We start from the raw sequence: 26,714 nt of genomic DNA, 5'->3' as shown, positions 1-26,714 counted from the left end.
GGGATGACGTTATTGAAGCGATGACAATTATAAAGAGTGTCGCAAAATTCACGCCATAAGTAATTTTGACTGAATACACGGGTTTATAATAAAAAAATTGAATTTATAATTTATTCAGAAAATATACAGTATGAGGTTATGTATGGAATAGCATATCTGGTAAATGGCGTCCACGGCTTTGCTGGAACACACGCACTCTTGTTGAAATTTTCCTTCACCGTGTTGCATGTGTGGCTGAATTTCGTTGATACAGCGCTCAATTTCCTACTTCGAGGCGTCGGTGGTCGTGGGCTTGTTGGCATGAACCTTAGAATTAAAAAAGAAACACGGAAGAAAAATGTCCAATGGCGTTAAATCGCATGATCTAGGCGGCCAATTCTGAGCACGGTGCCGAATTTATGTCCCTGGGCTATTGCAAGTTGCAATACCCTCACGAACTGCTTCGATGTTTTGTGTTGAACGACTTGTTGAAGAACGGCCAGCGTGTCTAAGATTACTGATTACTCCAGTCTCCCAAATTTTTTTAATTAACCTCTTGACAGTTGATGAAGTTAAGTCACTGTACCGATCATATTTTTTACGAATATTGCGAACTGTTGCTGCCAAACCTTTATTATTTTTAAAATATAGCTCAACGATCAAAACACGCTGTTCTTTCGTGCAGCGCTTCGTTTTGAATAACACTATTATAGAGCCACGTATAAATCTGTATGGTGCCATATGATTCACAGGGCGTGCGCTAGTCAATGTGGAAAGCTTCCTTGAGCTTCTTTCATTTTATTTAAGCTCGATGATCGCAGTGTGGGACGACAAGTGTACACACAAAAGCAAGGTGTTTGTATTGGCTTGTGCATTGCACCTGTTTTGAGTGATATCCTGTTGGCACAATATTACAGAACCCCCTCTAACTCTTTGGATGCATCCCGCGTGAAAAAAGCGTTCCACTAGGTGGATCGTTTCTTAGTGGTCATGGTAGGAGGGGAAACTCACGGTTCAAGTGGCGTAGCTGAAGTACTGGAGACCTTTAGGTCAGGCTAGATTCTTTTGATCCTAACTAACAAATTAACCGAAAATGGATCTATCCGTCCGTTTCCTGGACCTAAAGTCAACTTTCTCCGGTTCACACATTTGTTTGAAGTATGAGTCACGAGCAAACAAGCCCCTGTGTCCCTATTAGTCTAGCCATTCGAAGCTAGTGAAAAGGGGGGTGGCAAATACATGCTTAAAGAATGCTCGGCGGAAGTCTTGCCACCGCGTAGTGGAAAGTAGCTTCCAGGCTCAGGTTGGTCGGCTCCAGCAGGGATACCCAGGGGATGTCATTATATCTGTTGCGGAGTCTGTTGCGGGCTGTTAGGCGGTCTGGGCGATGCACTGAACTGACACTATCTGAGATCGAGAAGACGATCTGAGTTCGAGGGACTGCTGTAATCCCGTACTTTCATGACGTCTCCTACCGTCTAAAAAAGATTGGAAGGCGTGCCGGGGTAAAAGTGGTTTTTACGGTGCCTCACAAGTAAGCGTCACTATGTAAATTAACGGGGGAAAGCAGAACAAGCAAGGAGACATGCACAAAGAACCACAAGAAATAGTATGTAGATTGCGCAGAAAAAAGTGGGAAAGGCGGCAGCAATGCGCTTAAACGGTCCTTTCTGCATTTTGCAGCTGCTGCTTTCTGCAATCAACATCTATGGAAACGTCGCCATTTTTCCTGGGACAAGCTGCATGTCACCATAGGACCAATCCAGAGAGAACATAGGATAGGGAGTCATTCCTTAAACCGCAACCGTCCCATTATCGCCAATTTCTTATCATATAAAGTCACTGAGAAAGCTTTAAGCAATGGCAGGAAACTGAAAAACACTAACTACGGCATATCCAGAGACTTTTCGCCACGTGTGAGGGAAATCCGACGCAACCTGTGGTCCTTTGCAAAACCAATGAAGAATAATGGAAAGGACAAAGTTTCACTTGTGTATGATAAGCTGATCATAAATGGTGATGCTCATACTGGGGACAACGACGCCCAGACTGTAGCTAGGATAAACAAAAAGTGACCACAGGTTAATAATCCAATAAACAGAGTGACAGAGTGCTCAGTTCTTTTACTAAACTGTCAAAGCATAAAAAATTTAATTGATGACATTAACGGGCTACTGGGGGCACTGGGTCCCGATATTGTTTTTGCCACCGAGTAATGGCTAGATGCGTCAATTAAGAATGGTGAAAATTTTCCCTCAAACTATGAAGTTTATGGAAACGACAGGAGTCGTCGTGGCGGAGGAGTATTTCTAATGGTTAAGGAATCCTTGCACAGTACGGAAATTGACAGTGCCGCCAATGAAACAGAATCGGTATGGCGTCACCTGAGGACTTCAGATGGAGGTACCCTTGCTCTAGGTTCTTTCTGTCGTCCACCTGGAGCCAGTGGGGAAATAGACAGCTGGTTATACTCTATTCTGGCTACTCTTCCCGGTGACCGCATCATCCTTGCAGGAGACTTTAACCTATCAAACATACAATGGGATGACATTGCTACATTTGATATTTACTAATGACCCCAACATTGTGCAAAAAGTGTGTGTCCTTCCTGGCATTAGTGACCACAACATGGTCACTGCTACCTTCATGCTTCCGCATCTAATTCCCACAAGCCAAGACACCAGAAAAGTATATATGTATGATAGAACAAATTATAATGCAATAACAAATGGGCTAGAGGAATCTCTGGATCAATATAATGTTAAATCCCAGGACGAAGGCGTCGGTACCCTCTGGACCATTTTGAAAAACTTGCTATCCGCACTGGCTGAAAAACACATTCCCTCTAAGTATGCGCAAGACAAGCGCAAAGTCGATAAGTCCTGGTAAGCAGTGATGTGAAAAAGCTGATAAAAAACGCTCTCGCTTATACCAGAAATATAAAAGAAACCTTACTGTTATTCAGCCCCGTCTGGAGCAAGTGGACGTGCGGTATAAAAGGGCTATATCAATGGCGAAGGAGGATTACTTCTCTGGACTAGCAGAGGCTATAACAAAAAATGCAAAAGCTTTCTGGAGCTATCTTAAAAAACGCATAAAGAAAAAACCGGTACCCCCCGCATCTTGCATGAAGGAGTAGACTTAATAGACAATACTTAAACAGCTAGCTGCTTCAGTGACTACTTTAAATCAGTTTTCTTGAAACCAACGCGTTATTATACATTACCTACTCTTAAAGACAAGATGTAATTCTATTGCCAACTCTAACAATCACAATTGGGGTATCAGAGCATGTTTACGTTCATTAGATGATTCCAAACCAGCTTGTTCAGATCAGATATTCCCGAAAGTACTAAAGGCATGCTCTGATATTGTGTCTGAATACCTGTACATAATATACCGAAAATCGCTTGAAACTGCAATTGTCCCCGCAGAATGGAAGACGACTTTGGTTGTACCCATTCACAAAAAATGGCCCGAAGTCTATGGTAGCCAGTTAGAGGCCGATTTCCTTATACTGAATAGCTTTCAAGATACTTGAACATATTGTGCACAGTAATATGATAAAACATTTAGAAACTAATAATGTTTTCTTCCAAAATCAACACGCGGGTTTCGAGCTGGTTTTTCATGTACCACCCAATTAATAGAGCTATATCATGACCTTGCCACTGCGGCTGACAATAGACTGCAGACTGATGTAATATTCTTAGACTTTAGAAAAGCATTCGATTCTGTTTCGCATGAACTATTAAAGCACAAACTGTCTGCTCTCAGCATTGATCAAAATATTTTGAAATGGATTGGAGATTACCTCAACAACAGAAAACAATGCGTCATCCTGGGGGGAAGACAATTTACATTTGTGAAAGTGACTTCGGGTGTGCCACAAGGCTCGGTATTGGGACCATTATTATTCTTAATTTTCATCAATGACATCGCGCCTAATATTTCTTGCAGTGTCAGATTATACGCGGATGACTTCGTAATATACAGGGCAGTCAGTACAGATAGTGACATGCAATCACTTCAACAAGATCATGATTACGTCATCTTATGGTGTAGCACATGGGAACTAGATCTAAACACAGATAAAAGCTACCACGGAACATTTAGCAAAAGGAAGCGCATAATGAACACAAGGTACATTGTCGGTAATACGGTGCTTCGAAACGTACCCGAAGTCAAATATCTAGGGGTGCTTCTTTCGGAAGATCGTTCATTTCATCAGCATATCAATAACACCGCAAAAAAAGCGGCCAGCATGCTTCGCTTTGTTATTCGGAATCTGCATGGGGCTCCTCAAATACTGAAAATGGCGGCGTACCGATCACTAGTAAGACCGCACTTAGAATACGCATACAGCTTGTGAGACCCCCATCAAAAATGCCTCATTGATAAAATTGAAGGTGAGGTTTATACTAAAGCAATATTCCGGGGAGCTAGTGTCACACAAATTAAGGCCAGCATTGTAATCAAACCTCTTGACAGAAGGCGGAAGGAAAACCGGCTGAAGCTAATGCATGAATTTATAAAAACTTAACTCGTATTGACAAATTTAAATATATAAAACCTCCCCTCCACATCTCAAGCAGGAGGGATCACAGCTGTAAAATTAGAGAAATTAAATGGCGTGCAAATTACATGAAACACTCTTTCATCGCAAAGACAATATCTGAATGGAACACTTTACCAGAGGAGGTGGTCACAGCGGACGGTGTCCATTTCGCTCATCAGACCAATAACTTGTAATTAATGGAGCTATTCTTGCACTTAGCTGTACTATGGTTTGTATAACAGTTTCTGAAATTACGAATGGCTTGTTTTATAATCATAATATCTTCAACTGTTTGTCTGTTTTGCTTATTTGTTTGTTTTTATTATCTGTACCCACTCTCCTGCTGTAATGCTTCGGCGCTGCAGGGTATGTTGTAAATAAAATAATAATTAATATATGCGATTCCGCTTGACTGCGGGAGAAAGTACACACGGCAAACGGGCAGATGCCTGAACGATAGGCTTCGGGAATGTCACAATAATCTATATTGGACGGTGCAAGGGCATCTGGGTTGACATTGTCGGGATGTGGTTGCCAGCCGTTGTTCGATGACTGCATGTTTATAGCCAGGCACAATAATCAGACGACACGGAAGATAATGGAAGCTGCAGATATTCTACGCCTTGGGAAAAACTGCGTGAGTATGGTTTCGTTGGAACTATCACAAACAGAGCTTAGTTATCTTAACGGAGCCGAATTTTTCGAAAGCTGCGCGACAGACGCGTAGGCCATCGATATGTGTGGCTTGAGTCTTATTATTTAGAATTCATCCGGCTATCTTGCTAGAGCGAATGCACGTACGTGTACAACTCTATTCGGTTTATTGCACATGCATATTTTATAATGTTTTTTTCATGTTTCGTCACATGTATGTATAAAACCACTCGACTTCCTACCATTAAAACTATTTGAAAGCTTGCCCTTGTGTCTGTTGTTTCTACTCCTCGTTTCAAGTGGTGCGCAAATGACATTTATCATCTGGGAATTAATTCGTTGGATGAAATCGGGCACCTCATATGTTCGTGTTTTATACTAAAGCAAGGTTGTCCCCGACGCCGCGGCACAGCGAGAACTAGAAAAGAAAATCGAGTTAAATAAAGACCATAGCTCGAATGCTACCTACCCTGGTTCGTGCATAGATAGGAATCGTGCACCGAACAGTGTGCCACACCTTGTCTCGTGGATATCCTGGCCGGCACGCGCTTGACGTCGATAAGAGGGGGATGTCCCGAAGAGTGTACTACTAACCGGGATAACCGGTGCCTGCAAGATGTCGATTGCACCGGCTACGCACGCGCCATGCAGGCGAGACGGCCAAGGTCGCCTCTCCTCCCCCTCCACTTCACTCCTCTTCCCCTTTATGTTCGTTCGCTCTCTCGCTCAAGGCCGCGAGAAAGCGAAGTGCAATCGCGCGCCTCCTCTTCCGTTTTCTGTTCCTCAAACATACGCCTCCGGCGAACGCGACACATGACGGAAGCGTCGCGACAGCATAAAAAGCCGTCAGTGTGTCAGTGCCGTTTACACTGAACTCGAGGCGTCTACGTGGATTACTCGGCGCACTCTTGCTTAACGTGAGTGGGTGCTACCGCAATTAGTGTAATGAAGTGGTGCGTCCCCATACCGTTTTAATGGGAAATCAAGGACCAAGGTGCTTCGGTAGTGCGTTTGAATTACAACGGTCCACATTTCGTCGCATATAGCACCTTGCAGCAGCGCTGCCAATCCTAAGCCCTTTGCTGAGCGCTAGAGCATAGTGGTGACGACGATGTCGGAAGGTGTAGATTTTGCGAGGTGGAGACAACGATCTAAAACGCGCAAAGTGCAATATCGAAAGTAAACGTCAGTGGTCTACGTCGCGGGAGTTTTGGGGTTCATCCCTGGGGATGAAATGAACAAGCTAACTTTATTCATATGTCCTCAGACAAGTCGACCAGCATAAGTGTTTAGGTGTCATCTCGACTAAAATGGTCAGAACATATAATGCCTGCTCACATGCTAGAAAGAAACGGGTACCTAAAACATAACTTACGCATTTCCTCCACAAAAACGTTTAAAGGCCTACGAATGTATAGTTAGAACTCTGGAATACGCCAGTATTGTATGGGACCTGCACACAGCAGCCGATGTAGATGAAAAAAGTAAACGTCAGTGGTCTACGTCGCGGGAGTTTTGGGGTTCATCCCTGGGGATGAAATGAACAAGCTCACTTTATTCATATGTCCTCAGACAAGTCGACCAGCATAAGTGTTTAGGTGTCATCTCGACTAAAATGGTCAGAACATATAATGCCTGCTCACATGCTAGAAAGAAACGGGTACCTAAAACATAACTTACGCATTTCCTCCACAAAAACGTTTAAAGGCCTACGAATGTATAGTTAGAACTCTGGAATACGCCAGTATTGTATGGGACCTGCACACAGCAGCCGATGTAGATGAAATTGAAAAAAAAAGTGCAAAGGCTGGCCGCACGGTTTATCTACAATCGTTTTAAACCTCGAGATTCCCCAACCTTTATGTCTGCATTGGGAAAATTTGAGTGTTTGTAGGAGAGTACAAAGGCTACCAGGGGCGCTATAACGTAAAATTATTCCACTGTGTAAGAACATTCAGGTGTTGACACTGTGCGCGCGCGAGCGTCCAGATTATGTTCGGCAGCGCGAGGGCGCACCGAGTAGCTCTGCTGCGAGCCGATAGATGGCGCCGTGGTCAGCGGTCCCTGCTTAGCAGCGCCGGCGGCTTGACATTGCTCTGCCTCCCCTAAATTTTCGTTCATAGTGGAGTAAGTAAAACTCCAAGCGCGAAGGAAATTCGTTATTTCAGATTAAAGTGATAAGTTTACCAGGCTTAATGCTTCGCTAACATGAAGGTTCCTTGTGAGGGCGCGAATGACGTGAACACGGATCGATGGGGCAGCACTCAAAGCCCACTCAAGTTACGCTCGCGTGCACAATTTATTTCGTCCGGTCTGGCCGTTCATCCAAGCAAAAAAAAAAAAAAAAGCGTTAGCCCACGTGCTATCCCTCGATCAGAAGAAAATAGTGACTAGTGCAACAGAAAATGTTGTATTTCGTGCTTATCGCTGCTTCCATTCACACTCAGAAAACCGTTCCAGCATCGTTGCACGAATTCAGTGTGGCCGCGATATAAACGGAGAAATGAAACGGCTCAAGCTTGCGATATGCAACGAACTGCATATGCAAAGTGACCGTTGATGGTTAGAACTTATGATGAGATTGCACATCAGCTATGTAAAAACTCTTTCAAATGAAAATTTATTAGTGACGTATCGAAAAGTGGGAATGCGAGAAGGCGATACCCTAAGGCTCGTACAGGCCTTAGTGGTTAGTCGAATCACGTATGGCTTACCGTACCAAATCCTGAACAGGGAGGAGGAAAGGCAGGCCAACACAACAATCCGAACCGCTTTCAAAGCTGCTCTGGGCCTGCCTAAATGTACTTCCACGGAGCGCATGTTAGCTTTGGGAGTGCACAATACTTTCGAAGAACTGAGGCAGGCCACTCTGATGCGGCAGAGGGAACACCTCAGCTTCACAAAAACTGGTAGAGCAATATTGGCTAGACTCAATATCCCAGCATACCCCATGTATTTATTTATTTATTTAACAATACTGCTGATCTCACACGAGATCATAGCAGGGAGGGCACATACATGAGTGCGGTGTAAAAGATACATAAGACAGGTATGTAAAACACAAGCTCTCCGAACAGACTGTACCTCTCCATCCTTCGGTGAGATCCAAAATTACAGTAGCCCCAATTCCGAAGAATATGCATCCCGAGTACAACAAAGAAAGGCGCAAAGCACGCGCACAAAACATTCAATCAACGTACTCTAATAACCATAGGTACAACACGTACTACACGGACGCAGCTGTGTATGCAGAGGCGACCGGGCAGCGCTATCAAAGGAGGTACGCACTGGCAGTGGTGAACGTGATCTGCCAGCAGCAAATAACCGCATCGGCCACGGTGGGATCCCCCACCTCGGCCGAAATATTAGCAGTGGCGATCGCACTCGCTCAAGCGGAGCGTTCCCAAAGGGACTCGGTCGTTGTCACGGACTCGCAGGAGACCTGTCGCATGTTTCTTAAGGGGCACGTGACTGCGGCTAGCCTCGCGATAATCCACAAATCCTTCAACCACCGTCATCGCCTACTCTGGTGCCCGGGCCACGCGGGGGTACAGGGGAACGAACAGGCTAACGCTTTAGCTCGAGCGTCTACTAACCGAGCGATGGCGTCCTCTTCGAACCCCAACCCCTCACACTATCCCTCACAAAATCCCATCAATTTAAATGCAAAAGACATCCTTGCTCATCAGCGCGGAGTCCGCAGAAAATACCCGCCGCCTCACCCACAACTTAGCGGGGAAGAGGCCGCCGATTGGCGTAAGATACAGACTGGGGTATTCCCCCATTTAAAATAGCTAAACGCCAAGTATCCCACTCGTTATATGGCCAACTGTCCTTGGTGCGGTGGCATACCTACCCTAATTCATGTAACTAGGGAGTGCGCTAAGCACCCTCATAGACCAAATACCAGTGACACAATGGAGCAGTGGGAGGCACAGCTCGCCCGCTCTGACCTGGCAAGACAAAAGTCTTTAATTAGCCAGGTCAGGCAGGCGGCAGAGGCCAGTGGGGCCCTGGACTGAGGGGCTCCGACCACCCCTCCTTAATATTTTTTCCATTACAATAAAGTTTCTATTAAAGTTTCTATTATTAGGCGGGACGAAGGCAGGCGTCTTATCTTGGATTACAGCATCACTAATACAGTTTACTGATGAAAACCTGAGCAAATGCCTTCTTTATCCCAATTCGACTTAACATATACCGTGTATATTATTCATTTGGCTTTCGTCCATTGAGTACTGAGTGGCTCTTGCAAGATCTAAAAAAAATGACTTTCTTGTTTCTTAAATTGCATATGAGAATGTGCCCATGTAAGCATATTACAATGCATGCTACAGTGTGTCCAGAAATACACTTACACCCACCACACAATAATCTCATAGACCTTTTATTTTTATTTTATTTTTGCAAAGACACAATACGAAAAAAATTGTGCATGAATCCGCTCGATAAATTTAATAAGGGATAACAATCCCAGAAGCTTACACTCTCATACACTCCCACAATGGAAAAATGTTGATAAAAGCATGCAGGCGTGGAATATACACCGCACGCGCACTGTAAAAAAATCAGTAGCCAGGATGGAACAAACTTGAAAATCAGGCACACATCTGCACAGAAAACAGCAGTATTATACAGGGTGCACAAAGATTTCAAAATATGCAAATGTCACGTTGCTGGACAGAACCATAGTAATGTTGTTTCCATCCCATCGCGATACTCAGATTATTTTTACATTACGCCTAATTACATTATTAGTCTTAATTAATTAATCAGCTTTTCAAATATTATAATTAAACTAAAAGTATCGATGAGAAAATTGTAAGCAACATGAAAGCGCAGTACACGCGAAGTACACAAATACACGCGAAGTGCCTCGAGTGGCCAGTAACGCGGCAATTTTGCGTGTGTTCGCGGGCTTCTTTGACGCTCGAAAAAACAGTTGTATGTAGCACGTATTGTACAACAGAAAGCTGTATCGGTAGTTTTTCATATTGCTATACAATGTTCTCATTGACACGTTTCGTCTAATGATATTTGAGAAGTTGATTCTTAAATTGCATTAGGACTAAATATCCAATTAGGCGGAATGAAAAAATATCTGAGGATCTCCAAGTGACGGCAAACAACATCACCTTGGTTCTGACCAGTTACGTACCATTTGCATATTTTTAATCTTTGGGACAAGTTAAGTAAAACACCCTGTATGTATATACAGTAGCATATACCTCTCGGAAGCATGCCAATAACTTGTTAGTAAGACATTTGTGAAGCCTTCGTAAACAATTACATAAACTTTTTACGTAAGCTGCAAATTAGGAAATCCAATTTTTGCGCTTTAGATTATCTAACAGCTGCAGTTCACAAAACTGCAACATCTTTTTTGTGTAGAGTTGCATATTTATAAACTTCGTCCTTCAACTCTTGGGAAACATACCAATTTTTGAGAATTTTCGCAAAGCGCTCCTGGCCTCAAATCGAAATTCTGCTTCCTATAGAGTCACTAGAATTAAACTTTCTCTTTCGAATGCAACACATTTTATTCTAACAGTTCCAGTAGTTTTCCCATAAAAGCCTTTCTGGTTTTACGTGCACTTGGATAGGAAAATCAAAGTTGGTCCAGGCGAGCGTTTACTTGGCCAAGCAGTAAACCTAGGTCCCTGGATATCCTTGTAACATCACGGTACCTTGTAACATGATGCTGGAAGCCACGGAAACAAAAACAAACTAAGAAAAATTTCACAAATTTCCGTGGATCCGAACCGAGAATCCGGTGGTTTTTAACTCGAAGCTTTAGTCTTGCTATAAGACCTCGTAGTATTTGTGGGGCGATAAGAAAAACAGAAAAAAAGCGACATACGCTTTTCCTGAGTTCGCAAAGTGGATTTGACCGTTCTTAAGTAAAACAGCGGTTTGGCATTATATAAAGCATCCGGAAAAACACTTCTCTCACGGTTCACATCGAGTCTTCAATGTATCCAAGAGTCAATCGCGCACTCAATACACTCCCTCGTCGTCTTCTCACTTCATAAAAAAATATATGCTGATTTATAACTTTACTAGGCTCTACGAAATGCTTTTAACGGCTCCAATTAAAAGTAGCATAAAAACATAAAATATGTTCTGTATTTATTTTCCTCTTAACTCTATCCGTACCGCGCCCACTGGGCATGGTTATTAGCACTCTATCGATGGTTTAAAACGCCGCTTTCGAGACTTTCCGCACAACTCACGGACATACTGCGCTAACGGACGTGTAGGAGGAGAACTATATATTAGTTTTCCAAGCAGTTCGTTGAAATTTATCGCAAAATCTTGAATAAACAATTTATATCTTTTTTATGACATAAATTTCGTTAATAAAACTTTTATGCGTGAAAAGTACATTCATTTTACATTCTGTTTATGTATTACATTAAATATTGAGTGCAGTATTTCCTTCAGAAAAAAAAGCATCTGCCGTAACATACAAAAAACACATATTTTTCCCTTGGAAAGGGAAGGGTTAAACCTAAGCAACAGAAGCTACAAATGAACAACGCGCTTCATCCCGACCTTTCATTTTTGGTCCATGGTCACGTGACTGGAAGATCAGCAAGGAAGTTTACGAAAGACGCACCACAGGTGAAAATGAATGCTTCTCTAATTTGATGAATGTGCATTGGAACTCTTTTTATGCATCCTAATTTGCTTTTATTTTGTAAACCATGCGCCTTTTCGCAAATATTAGACTCTCTATAAATATAATATTTTAAGATTATTGCCATGAGTGCCAATTTTTCGCGCACTTCATCGTTTAGGCTTTTAACTACCCAACTATGTTTAACTACCGGTTTTAGGCTAATCCACGTAGAGTGACAATGACACAGACTCAGCAGCCCCCAATGATAAAACCTAACGGATTTTCTTGTAGACGATGATAAAGGTTGTTCTTCGCTTACCGCTTTACATTATTTGTGTTCCAACCAAGAAATGTAATACTAGGATATTCCACTACAGTGTTGGGTTGCTAGCGATAAAAGAAAAGTTTTTTTTGTATTTCACATGGCAAGATCACAAAGTGGTTGTGTCATAAAAGGTGAGGTTGTGTCATAAATAGAGGTAGTGCCATGAGACGTGAAATCGCATTTGTGACTGAAACTAAACTTTAAATGTATAGTGAAATTTGTAAATGTGCTACGCCATCAAAAGCAGCACGCAGAAGAGTACTATTCAACTCCATCGTTTCGATGATTTACCACAGCACGCTGCAGGTTGCCTCGGTGTTCAGGTCTGAGCTCCCGAGTACGTGAAGCCTATACGCAGCGTCTGTGCCCGTTCAAGCCGGAGCCCCCATAATAATCCGCCATCGTCACAGTCCTCCTGTTTTTTCCGCAGTATAGAGGTGTACATCTCTCAAGGAGTCGTTTGTTCGTTTGTAGGACCGGGGTTACTACACAGGAGCTGCTTAGCGTAGTCATCAAGTCGGGCATGTTGAGTCCAAGTACTTTATTTTTTACTCTTCGTGAATTAAAGAAACGAATGTAATGCACAGCATCTTCTGCACTATTTTTAAGCGCTACACGTAAGCTTTACTATTTATTTACAACTTTAGCCAGCTGGTTTACTTTGTCCTGTTTAGAACAACAGTAAAGGAGTTATGGGGATGAAATATGCTGTTTCAAGGGAGAAATAGCGCTCCAACTTACAGGCCACTGTGTCTCTTTTTCTTCAATTTCTGAACGTAACTGTTCATCCGCTCTTCTATAAAGGACAGGATATTTTGTCTGAGCATGCCAGAACTGACCAGACACTGTTGATAAAAAACACGGGCGAACATTGCACATTTACTTTCTGCCTGTACATCATAGTGGGTAAATATGGACAGCTACATGTTTCAATGCCAGCATTTTTACGTCTACAGGAATGTCGCTTTTCTAAAAGCACGAGGGTGCTTAATACCGAGCGCACGCCCAGTTAATGGAACTGCCTGCCTGACAGCCTTCTGTACGGATGGAGCGTAGTAGACGGGAGAAGGAAAGACCATAATAAAGTAACGCGCGCAAGTGTGCGCATTCATACACCGAAGACTTCCTTTCAGTTGCGGAGTACTAGAGGCATCTGCGCTCGCGCTTCACAAACAGGAACCGGGTCTGCATACATTCAATTCGCGGAGTTAGCTTAGAACCGGTTAATAACATTTCTTGCATAACCCTGGTTATGTCTCCTTGAAGTGAAAGAGCGACAGGAAATAGTCTGAGCATATATGGTGTGCTGAGCATGCTGCAAGCTTACGTTGATTTATTACAGCGTTGGAAACCTGGTTGAACAGGCTGCATGTTATTCAGACATCTGAAACTGGCGTTTTCGTGGAATGCGCAAGTTAGCTAGGTCTGAAGGTCACCCCCGCCTTTCACATGCACAGAGCCCACAAGGAACACTCAGAATGAGTCACCAAATGCCGCAGACAGATGGAAAGACAGAAATGAACTTTATTTGGTCCTGAGGAACTACGTGGGGACCCCCTGTGGGAAGTCCGTAGTAGTCGCTGGCCGCGTCCACGTAGGGGCAGGAACACCGTGGTCCTCCGCCCTTTCGCAGGCCCTCTGGACAGCCTGGAGTTGGACTGAGAGTACGCTGCTTTTGAGGGTATTGTCCCAGTCCGTTTCTTTGTTTAACAGTGCGTTACGTAACGCAGGGCATTGCCAGAGCATGTGAGCCAATGTACAGAAATGCACACCACAATCTGGACAGTGTGGTTCTATATTTGGGGCGATGCGACTTAGAAAGCCTCTCTAAGGAAAGGACCCCGTTTGGAGCATTGTAAAAGTCGACGATTGAGACCTGTTAAGCTCAGGATGAGGTAGTGGAAAACTCCTCTTCTCTATTTGGTAGTGAGAAACTATTTCGTGGAATGTAAGTAATGGGTCGCTGTGCTTAATTTAGTCCGGCCCCCCAAAAGCTTCCATACCGCCGCGGCGGGTAAGATCTCGCGCACGGTTATGAGCAAGCTCATTGGGGTTTGGGAGATTTATAAAAATATTCGGACCCATGTGGGCTGGAAACCACGTAATGGAATGAAAACCAGTAACCACCCTATTTCTGAGGATGGCCGCAGCCTCTCGGGAGACGGAACCCGATGCAAAGGCACGTATGGCCGCACGAGAGTCTGTGTATCTATTGGGACGCACAGAGTCCCTCATTGCCAAAGCTATGGCTACCTGTTCTGCAACGTCAATGGAGATAAATGGCAGAAGTGAATTTTTTATGTGTGTGGTGGATGCGAGAGGCTCTTCTCACGGCGTTTCCACTGAATGCAAGACATTGCCTTGCTCTATCATTCTCTATAATTCAACGGCATTTTAGCTTTATGAACACATTCTTATCAGCTTACCATCCTGTTGCTATGCATTTCTGGCGAGTTCAACTTACATTTCTGTAACAACTAGCCTTCTACTATCAGGCTATTTTTGTGGGTCAATCCCAAAAATAGGATGTTCTAATAATGTGTGACGCTCCCGGAGCTAGTGCAGTCTATGTGCCACTATGAATGCCCAGAAGACAGTGCAGCCTAGAAATGTTGGCCGTTCCCTGTTGTATGTGCTGCTGAATATGTGCCGTTTTTCAATGACCCTTTTTGACGTGAACTTGTGTGTGAGGAGCGTTCATTAATGATTTCCCTTGGGCCACCTCTATTCATCGCATGATGCTGAAACTGCGAGTGTGAAATGATATGTCTCTATAGGTTACTTGCCCTGAATTGATGAGAGCGCTGAAGTGATGAGAGATGTGATAATGGATCTTGTGCAATACACAACAGTAATGAAGTTACCTTACTTGAAAAGCCCCACACCATTTTGTTTCATGTTGCTCTACAAATGTTTCTTGACACTTTTCATCTAAATATAATGTTCGAGAAGTTGATGAATTATCACATACTAATCATGTAATTAGGCGGAATGCAAATTAGGCGGAATGCAAAAAACACGTGGGCAGCTTGCACTAGTGGTGTAAGGCTGGAGTAAACAGCGGAGCTGGTGATAGACCTAACTTCTTCCCGGTTTTACTAGCCTTGGTTAAGTTTCGCTAGGAATTGCTAAGCACGGCATTCCGAATCGGCTCGCCGCCAACGCGCAGATTCTCGCTTGGCCACGCGAGGCGCTTTAAAGATGAGCGGCGTCTTCTTCGGGTGCCCAGATCCTCTTTGGTCGTCCCATGTCAAGGGTACATGTACTCGCCACAGAGTCAACGAGAGTTCTGCCGCCGTCGCGGCGGCTCCGAGCTTTATATCCCCCGTGACGTTACGGCCAAGCTGTGCCTCCACACTTGGCGGGGCGTGGCTGGTCGAAACCTGCCGAGCCACCGCCAGAGGCGCCTGCTGCAGTCACGGACACCGCGCGCGTTCGGCGCGAATGCCGGGAAACGAGGAAACGCGGATGGCGTCGGCAGCAGCTCTGCGCGCTGCCTCGTTGGTGCTGCTACAATTTATTTCTCTCTCTCCCTCGCTCTCATTTTCTCTTTGTCGCTCCCGGGCATAGCGCACGCCGCGCGCATGCTCTACTTCCTTTCTTAACGTCCTATGTCAAGGCACACTGTGCACGGCACGGAGAGGAGGCGAAGCACACGCCGCTCCGCGTGGTGGTTGCTAGGCAACCCAGGTGACTCATCGCTCAGCGATGTTTTTTCGGTCCACGAGCGCGGTTTTACGGATAGCTTAAACAGTTTCGCTGTTAAAAATGCTCTGAGTATCTCCAGCAACGGCAAACAAGATTACCTTGTCTTTGTCCAGCTACGTGGCATTTCCGTATTTTTAAATCTTGGTGCATGATAGTTGGGACCCCCTGTATACATACTTTTAGCGTGGCTTCGACGCGTAGCATATTACAACTTCTAAAACGCTTTTGAAGAAAAGCAAATCTCTGGCGTGATAGTTTGGACGGCGAGCGCCTAACATGGGCAATCAGCGCTGCCCAAACTGTCATCGCCATCATCATGTTTTCTATATATCGGTGCGCGGCAAAGAAACCCGCGTGGTGAAAAATTAATGCTGATATTTGCGCGACGGCGTCCCTAATTACGCCACTGTTCACTTTCGGGACCGTTAAACCGCCAATTTAATTTTTCAACGCTCGCCCTGTATAACCAATGCTACACGTCCAAATTTTGTGCCTAAAGGCGAGTCTATTGTTTCCAGCACATATTGTTTTAAAGTGAAGCTTTCTTTCAGAACCTTCCCGCATGTTCCTGACTGTGGCTGCTGCGTGCTTCTGGGCGCTGCTGGTGTCTTTCCGAATAGATCCCACATCTAAAAAAACTAAATTTGGAGGACGCTCAAGCTTCGCCTTTAAGAGTGGAACGCGATAGCATTCAAAGATCCCTGCCTGCTTCTCACGCTTCCCGGCAATCGCAGCTTTCTTTTTTTTTCTGCACCTTGGCCTCCTCGCGCTGTGCCTACACGGAGGCGAGCGCCATCTGGATTGTGTTGAAAGAAATTGAGCAGGCGGCACCGCTTTATGAATGGTAGAAACGCTGGGAAAGGGTTTGTGTTTGAGCTTGCGCGTAACAGAATTACATTTGCTCGTATATTCAAATTACAATTCGACGCTATCATGTCTGTAGGTTCTGTTTTAAGTTGCAGTTTGCGATTTTCGTGATGCATTTTACTTTGAGAAATTCAATTAATTCAGTATCGCCTCTGCGATACTGCCTGGTTATGGCTCAAAATGATTTTTCGTCTAACAACGCTCGGCGCCGACACCGCAGTTTGTTTGCGACACGGGGCTCTTAACGCTGTAGCGTTACAAACGTTCAATTACGTGCCCAACCGTTGCATCAAACCTAGGCCCCAATCGCACGTGTATTTCGCACTTCATATAATAATAATAATAATAATAATAATAATAATAATAATAATAATAATAATAATAATAATATTACGAATAATAATGCTTCATTCTTGAAAAAATCATCATACAAGAATTTGGTTCTGCCAAAGCCGTGAAATTGGGCCGGCCAACGTCACCGGGCCGTGCCCGGCAGTTCAGACGGTTCAAATCACGCGTATCAAATCATGCATATTATATCAATTATGCATAACACTGTACAATTTCACAAAGACTTACAAGGCGTTGGTATCGAGGCACTGTTTCAACGCAAAAATAACTCATGTGACGTATTTTTCTAAAATCACTCATCGAATTTTTTAACGCGTGTCAACACAGTAGATGTTGTCAGGCAAATCGATAAACACCGCGAGTACATAGGGATACCTTAGGTGTGCCCCGTATCTTGAGCTAACACGGTTAGAACGAAACCTCCTCTTGAACGAAGCTGACGGACATGCTAATAAGCCGTACATAATTGTTTGTATTATATGTAATTTCCATATACACCATAATTATATATTATACTTTAGTACATCAGTTTGTCATGAAAGGCAGAGAAGTTTGGCATGATCTACGTAACAATCTACGCAACAATCTCATTAGGACCTTCTCTAATAGTTATACCATAATATACAGCCTTCAGAATACTTTTTAAGACAGAGTTCTCTTTCTCCCTTCAGAAGGAGGAATAATAATACAAGCAACAAGTGCTGTATCTCAACAAACTGCAGCCAAGAGCGAAACGAATCTGCTTACGAACTCGGACAGGGCAGAGTGCTTAAATCGACAAGGCAAAACAGAGTAGGACAGGACAGGACAGAATAGTTCTCTTAACTGAAAGTTCACTAAAGCGAATATTCCGTAGAATATGGAACACCATAGGGCACAGAAGACATCGAGTCAAACATGTGAAATGCAATTCATGGAGTTACGGTTTATGGTGCGTAACAGTTACATTCCTGCCTATCATCACATCTTGAAAAAAATCTGTGATTTTCATTCGCACTAGTGCTCTTAAAGTGCAAGAAATAACTACGCTGTCTAGAGTTCCTATGTTTTTGTGCATTTCCTCTGGCACAGCTTGTTGGTGAGACACGAAGTCTCGCAACTTTGCAAGGCACCCGACAGCCTCGGCTACAATTACAGGATTTGAATCTGCTTCTGTCATTGCATCTTTCTCGTCGCACTTTAATTCACCTTTGGTACTCGCCTTACTAAGGAAGCCCTGGGAGGCCATCCTCGCTCTTGCTGAACTCGAGGCCTAGAAGGGCCTCCTGGATCAAGTTGGGCGGGCCGCGGTGGCCACTGGAGTCTTGGAATAGGGACCCACCCTGAACCGCTCCCTTTCTTCTATTTCATCAATAAATGTTTATTCCTCCTCCTCTTCTTCTTCGGGACGAACACTGGAAACAATTTCCAGATGCGACAGTTCAGCACATGTAACGAGCTCACTCTGACACTGCACATAGTTTTCAAACGAAGTGTTGATGTCAACGTCCCGCTGGTGACAGACCTCTGTCACCAGCCCGATGTCGTTCGTTCAACTGAAATACTCGCTATTTGAAATTCGTTTAACTGAAAGATGTTTGCATATAATGCATAGGAGAACCACCGGGGATTTACTAAAAGTTAGTTATTTTGAAAATTTTGTTAAACCGACGTTCGTACAATTGAAAGTTTACTGTATACGGCGACATGATACTAACTGCGCATCATTCGCGTATTAGAGCCTGCGGTAGAGCTTAATGGGAGTTACTAAGGTTATTCACACATATACGCCAAAAGTAACGGCGCCCACATTCATCCTTGGGGAACTTCACATTGCAAACCGATTATTATGCTACTATCGGACCAGGAGACACCAGCTGCTTTCACTTAGTTACCTAAGATTTCCACTGAATCGAACGCTTTTGAAGCTTCTATAAAGAGGGCTCAAGCCACTTTATTAATGTCAATGGCGGAGTTCAATTTAGTCTGATAGGTCTTCTAAAGCAAGCTGGGTGCCTCGGTATCTTTCACAGCCATATTAGTTATTAGAGGCGGTGACGGCTCAAGAACGCGTTCATTACTAATGAAAGGTGTTCCTAAAGTATTATTGCGATGCTTGAATGTAGAAAAACTTCGCGGTAGTACTGCCGAGCTCCATTGCCTCCTCATTTATGTAAAGAAAGCAGAAGTGGCATTTTCAAGCCATGTTGTGCAGGATGAAATCGCGGCCGCGGCTGCCACATTTCGGTTGGAGCGAAATGCCATAACGCCCTTGTTGTACTGTGCATGTTAAAGAACCGCAGGGGGTCGAAAATATTATGGAGTCCCCCCGCTACGGCGTGTCTAATAATCATATAGTGTTTTTGACGCGTAAAACTGCCGAATTTAATTAATGAACAATTGTCAACAATGCAGCCTTAATGTGCTCAAAGTGTCTGAGCAATACGTCAACAGAGATACCGTCTGGACATGGTGATTTCGGGGTATTAAATTTGGACAGAATCTTTCAGACGATTGCCGTATGTGTCCCATTGCGTGGCACGGGTGCGCGCGAGCACATGCACGCGCGCCACTGTAAGGGTAAAAGTGGCGCGCGTGCATGGATAAAAATGGTAAAAACGCAGGAATGAAATAGACAAATATGTATTATTGCATGAACCTGCTAATGAAATCTTCGCTTCACGTAGATTTCAAGATGTGTGTTCTATCTGCATTTTTTTTAATTCTTGGGACGTTTTTATAAAGTTCTTATGCTATAGGGGAGATAATAACAAGCGTTCCTGCCAATGGTGGGAGTGAACGTATTAGCGAATACAGACGAACAATGAAGCAATCGCTGTGAGAAACTGAAAGTTTTGTGAATTTGTCCCCTCACTGTGTTGCAACCGAAATGCTGCCTCTACAAAGTGGTACAAAGTTGTACGGTAAATGGTACAAAGTCTCTCAATAAGCTGTCGAATGTTTAATTTACAAAACAACGCAGGTTTTGTGACCTTCCGCCAATGCAGGATACCAGAATGCAGCAGGCCCATTGCGTGGTCCGCGCTTCCCTGCTTGTTGTTCTGGTGGCCAGTTTCGCTGAAGCACAGGGTGAGTCTGCTTCTACTTTACTGCCACGAGAGCTCCACTTCCTGACATACAATCTTTAATTTAGCCGTAGCAGAGAAGTGCTTCCTAACCACAACTTGGTAGTCTAGGAACTTTTCTTCTCTAATAATACTTTCTAATTTTAATCTTTTTTCTGCAGACGACAAGAGGGTGGGGTACAATAAATGAATTTACGATCGCCCAGCTTACATTAGAAGAAATTGCAGAAGAAATTGGAGAATATAAATAAACAAACTGAAAAATATAGACAAATATTGGCTGAGGTTTAACTCTTGTAAGTCTAGTTATCACGAGCGAAAGGTTCGTTTGGCTTGGTTTCGCAAAGACTATGCACACAGTGTTTCATTATTGAACGCTTCCGTGCTTGGTTAGCTTCTCTATAACGTGCTAATCTGGCCTCACTTTGCTTACTTTACCCTCAGCAGCATTTGCCTTTGCTTGAGATTTCGCAGCCTGCCGTCTAGCTATATCTACTGGATGATTGGATTCAGCCTGTCACTTGGCCTGAAGCGCACGCACAGACAGCCCAGCCGTTGCGCCATCCATGGCGAGACTCAGCGACTAAGCGCCGGCGAAGCAGCCGTTAAACCCTCGCCTAGTCACGTGGTACCGCAGCGGCGAGGCTCCGAGCGAGCGCAGCTGCGACGCCTCTCCGCAGCTGATCACGTGGCATGACGTCACACCTGTCACACTTGCGCTCAGGCGGCTCGCACTCCGGCGGCTCAGGGCACGGAGCAAGAAACCTTTAGGAGTGGAAACTCCGCCAATTGCGGTAACCAGAAAATGTCATAAGCCCGTGGAGCCACTATCATGCTGGCGGACGAGAAATAAATTATTGCCGTCGTGGTTGCCAGGGCCACCGCTCACGTGCTGTTACTCCTGTTCGCGGCCGCGCACGTTGCTCCCGTTCGGCCGCGCGCCTCCACAAGTTCTACTGAGGGCACTCACGCGTCCCACCTGCGTCCCATCTTAGGATAGCATGTACACTGCATGTGTGAGCGCTGTAAGTATTACGGCCCTCGAACAAACGCCGACAAGAACAGTTGCTGTTTCACTTAAAAGCCCACAAAAACAACGTTAAGGCGTGCACGCCTAAGTTAACGCCCGTGTCGTCTGCTTTGAGCGGGAGACACGGGCGCCGCCGAAGAGAACGCGCCCGAGCAGCACCACCGGACTGCTGCTCTTTTCTTTTTTTTCGCTGCTGCTTGCATGACGTGCCGCAAGGCGCCGCCACTGCATGCGCCCCCGTCGGCGCATACTAATGTGACGTTATCTGGTCGCACGCGAGCGCCCGCGCTGACGGGAGTTTCTACTCCTAAATAATCTTCCTCCGTGGCTCAAGGACATCGCCACGCGATGAATGACCTTGCGAGACATGGCTTAATAGAGCTTTCGCTCTAATAAATCAATAGATAACGTTATTTAAAGGACCCGTCGCTATGTTTGGGCATTCCACATAGACAACCTGGGTGCGTAGATCATAAGAAGTGTTTTAGCCTGATTATATTTCATGATGAGAGGTTTTGTGACGGGGAAATACGGAGTACGGAGGAGGACCGCTGACTTCCAATCAGATGGGATATTTACTAGGGGTGCTACGGGAAATTTTAGCTAGAAGTCAGTGCTTGTCCTTCGTCCTCCTTATCTCCGCACTATAACACCTCTCATCATGCGCAGATCAGGCGGTGACCATCGTATTATATAGACGCACGCCGCGAAAACACCCGAAAATTTTAACCGAGAACAACCGAACATTTTAACAAGAGCCGCCGCGTAATGCTTCTCGAACTGGCTACTCGGCCCTCTAGCGAAAATACACTACGCGTGTGGTGCTTCCATGTTATACGCATGACAGCTGCAGTGCACAGACGGCCAGCAGCGCTAAAAACCCGGACATCCCTGCGAAACGCAGCGCGCCCAAAACGGCCTCGTTCAATGGGCTGCACACGAAGAAAATAGGGGAGACCAAACAAAAGAAGGCGTGATTCGTGGCGTCACTGGTCGCGAAAAGATACTGAGGGATACCTTCAGCTCCTCTGCAGACCAGGGGCAGGGGGGGGGGGGGGGGGAGGTGTCATTTCCGGGGCAAGTCGAGTGGAGGGTCAGAACTTTGTCCTGCTTGAAGGGTAGCTCGACTCATCGCACCGTGGCCTTCGAGCATTTTATTTTCTCCTATCTGGACTGCTACTGCAAGATTAAAAAAATATCGCGGTAGAACGCTCCGTGGAAGATGCTTTGCAACTTCTTGTGCATACCCAAAATTTCCGAAAGAATCTGCTGAGGGTAATTCTTAAAGGGCAAGATACCATACATCCACACACGAACTCTTGTTCTCGATATGTTGTTTGCATAGAGTTTCATAAATAAGTTATTAGAGTGAACTGGTGGCACTGCGATTGTTCCACTACGATTGCAGTGATTTGTGTAATCGTCATGCCTCTGGCTTGAGACGTACTTGAGGTGTTGTTAGGCTTTCTCTCCCTACATTTACAATTATTACAGTTTTCGACACACGGTGAGGCAGGATGTTCGTGCTAACATGCACAACTATTGCGAAATGTTGGATTTATACCACGTTATTTTTTGAAAAATGATCGATTTGGAAAGCTACAATGACCTTTGAAGCTAGAAGGAAGAAATGGATGGCATGTCTATGTACTGCACACCATTCGGTTGATGGCTAAACCGTCAGACTTGCAACATCCATAGACATTATTGCCAGAGTTCCCTCTAGTAATACCGGCCGCGGTAGATCAGTGGCTATGGGCTGCGTTGCTGAACAAAACTTCGCGGGTTCGATATGGGCCCCTGCCGCTGCACTACAATGTAATTCCCCCTGTCGCAGCACCGTCGTCCAAGAGGATGAGAACGGCGGCTGGCTAGGGACAGGCCATTGCCTGAAAAGCGAAGCGGGCGCGCGGCTCATGTCTCGAGCGGCCAGGCCCGTGCGAGGCTCCTTGGAGATTCCTGCCGCCGAGAAGAAGGCCCGTCAGCTACAGCCTTCTGTTCACTGAATGTATACTCCTGTTTATTGTGGCTCTTTGCCATCGCTGATTTTGCACGCCACAAGATTGTTGACCCGACGTGATTCGCGCAGGCAACCTTCTGATAAAACCCCTCTCACGAAACCTCGCCCAATTAATGTATTTCCACGCAAATCGTTTCCGTACTTTCCACCTTTATGGCGCTCTATGGTATAACTGCACATCTTTGTCGAAGCACCTATTACACCAGTCGTGCATTTGCACGTATCTTTATACGGCGCATTTGCCTACGCAGGTGGATCTCGGAGCGTCGGTCGGCGCTGCCGCGCAGGCGAGGTGTTCAACCAGTGCGGCACCGCATGCCCACGCGTCTGCGGTCGACCACCACCCCTGGTGTGCACCCTGCAATGCGTGGTGGGATGCGCCTGCCGTCGAGGTTATATCCGCACGCTCGGCGGGAGCTGCATCCCCGAGCGTCAGTGCCGTCAAAGAGGATGAGCACGCGTGGCATAATAAAGCCGCCATCTTGATTACCTTTAAATTGACACCTAATCCAATAACACCAGTATAAACTTCTTTAGATCTCTTTGGTAATAAATTCATTTATTCATTTATGTGTTCAGGTCCCATCCATGATAGCGGCAAATGTGCTCATAGGTGCGCCGGGCTCCGGCATCATTGAGAGTTGACTGCTCCACAAGGCGCATTTATGTTTAGAAGACGGTTATTTCTCCGGCGTTACAGTTACGCAACACGAGGATTTCCGCGTTTTTGGACCTACGGACGTGCGCTGCGTCGTAGACTGTTTGATCGGCGACACCCGGCTCTCCGAGAAATCGTGATCAGCAGCTGCTTGGCCAGCTACACTTTAGCAGCGCTGCAGGATTGGCTCAGCGAAGAATTGAACGATGTCGGCTAATTCCAAGTCGTCAAATGCGCAAGACGACGACGCTCGAACGCAATCCTAAGGTTCTCAGAAATGCGTGCTCTGCAGGCGTGACTGCATAGCCTAGTGGTTACGATGCTCGCCTTCGGACCGGGGGTACACGGGCTCGAATCCCGCCTCGGCCAGACAGATTATTTTATTTCTTGGTTACTTTCTTGCTATGCACCACAATTTACGGCTGGCTTAAACAGCTTCGCTGTTAAAAAAGCCTTTTGTACAGCGAAGCTGTTAAGGGCACACTCTTCGATGGTCGCCTCCGGCAATAGAAAAAAGCTCTCATTGGCCGTATTGTATGTGCGAGTGAAAGCGCGCGATGGCGGGGACGCGCGCCTTCACGGGAAGGAGGAGGAGGAGGAGGAATAAACATTTTATTAAAATAGCACACTGAAGTTCTTGCGGGTGAAGCCCATACTCCAGGGCCCCACTGGCTCTAGCGGCTCGTTCGGCTTGGTCCAAGGTTGCCTGCTGGCTTCCCAGGTCCTGCCGGGCGAGTCGCGCCTCCCACGACCTTTCAAGTTCGTTGCGTGTAACGAGGGGTGAGTTTCCCTCTGCTGGTCTTTGTTTGCAATGCCAAGTGATATGTATGAGGGTTGGTGTATCGCTGCACCAAGGACAGCAGTCATCGTATTGGGACGGGTGTATTTTGCTGAGTGTGTGTATATTGGGATATGTATTCGTTTGTAGGCGTCTCCAGTCCTGGGATTGCCAGCGTGTGAGTTTAGGGTGGGGTGGCGCCATTGTCTGCCTTGCGCGTCTTTGGCTGTCGAGGATATCTCGCGGCAGCGTAGGTGTGAGGTATTCCTCTCGGGTCGATGTGTCCGCGGCTCGGAAAATTAGTCCTCGAGCCAGGCGGTCCGCCCGTTCGTTTCCCTGTACACCTTCGTGAGCGGGGCACCATGTGATGATGTGATCTTCTCGAAGGTTGTTTCCTAGAATGCCTAGGACGCTCCGAGGGAGGACGCCCCTGAGAAACAGTCGACAAGCTTCTTGAGAATCCGTGAGAACGTGTGCAGATTGCCTCTTGCCCTCTGCCGCTCGTATGACTAGTGCTATGGCCGCCGCTTCGGCCACGGCCGTGCTCTTGGTACGGATCGTAGCCGACGTGATTGCTTCGTTGCCTCTAGTGACGACCGCAGCAAATGCTCTCAGCCTCGAGGGGTAGGGAGTTGCGTCTGTGTAGTGAGTGTTTGGGTCGTTGCGTAACCGTTCGAGTGCCACCGCTCTCGCTCGTCTGCGGCCGTTAAACATGGGGTACATGTCCTTGGGTATTGGGTGCACGTGTATGCGTTCCCTGTCTTGTCTGGGTATTTGGTGCGTCTCCTCCCCGCAGAATTGGGGTGCCAAGGGGTAGTGAAGTCTCTGTAGTAAAGCTCTACCTTGGGTTGTCGAGTTGAGTCTCTCTCTCTGCGCGATCAAGACTGCCGCGGCGTGTTCATCGTACGTATTGTAAATACCCAGACTCTCCAGACGCTCTGTGCCAGTGCAGTCAGGGAGGCCCAGTGCAGCTTTGTAGGCAGTCCGTATGAGTACGTTGGCCTGCTCTGCTTCACATCTGCGTGAAAGCTGGTATGGCAGAGCGTACGTAATGCGGCTGATTACGAAGGCTTCTACCAGTCTCCTGGTGTCGTCCTCCCTCATGCCGTCCTTACTGCGGGCTATTCTTCTTACGAGTCTCGATACGCTCCTGGATGTGTGTTTGAGTTTGTTTAGCGTTGACGATACGCTGCCCGTCTCCTGAATTTGCATGCCTAGCACCCGGAGCTCCTGCACTTGTTTTACCTGGCTTCCGTTGATCTCCAGATTGAGGATGGGGGAGCGTGTCTGCTGGGTGTTTTTAGGTCTTATTTGTATAAATTCAGATATTTCTGGTGCACATCTCATGCCTGCCCTTCTCGCGTGTTCGTCAATTGTGTTGATCGCTCTTTGTAGAGTGTCTTGTCTGTGCCCGTAGGACCCCTTAGTTGCCCAAAGGGTGACGTCGTCCGCGTAGATAGCTACTCCAAGTTCCGGGTCTTCCTCCAACGCTAGAGCCAATTTCCTCATCCCTATGTTGAAAAGTAGTGGGGAGAGTATAGAGCCTTGTGGAGTGCCCTTGTTGGCCATGTTAATCGTGTCGCATCGTAGGTGGCCCAGCCCTATGGTCGCCGTTCTGTCTTTGAGAAAACTGTGCACGTAACTGTAGATCCTCTCCCCACAGCCTACTTCTTGTAGGCCGGTGAGTATCGCGTCATGTGATATGTTGTCAAAGGCCTTCTGCAGGTCCAAGGCAAGCAGGATTCTGTTCATGCTTCTGGGTGGTGGGTTGAGAACCTCGTCCCGAAGTAGGAGGAAGACGTCCTGCGTGGAAACCCCATGTCGGAAACCGTACATCGAATTTGGTAGGAGTTCGTTGCCCTCTAAGTATCTCCCGAGCCGTGTTTGGATGACCTTTTCGAAAAGTTTGCCAAGGCAAGAGGTTAACGAGATTGGTCGGAGGTTCTGTAGCGATTTTGGTTTCCCCGGCTTAGGTATTAAAATGATTTCAGCTTCTTTCCATTCAGGTGGTATGGACCCTCCTATCTTCCAAACCGTGTCGTTGAAGAGCTGCGTTAGTTTCTCTAAAGCTTCGGTGCCCAGGTTTCTGATTATGGCGT

The sequence above is a fragment of the Dermacentor silvarum genome, chromosome 2, assembly GCF_013339745.2.
Source record: "Dermacentor silvarum isolate Dsil-2018 chromosome 2, BIME_Dsil_1.4, whole genome shotgun sequence".
NCBI lineage: Eukaryota > Metazoa > Arthropoda > Arachnida > Ixodida > Ixodidae > Dermacentor > Dermacentor silvarum.
This window is presented reverse-complemented; position numbering follows the sequence as displayed.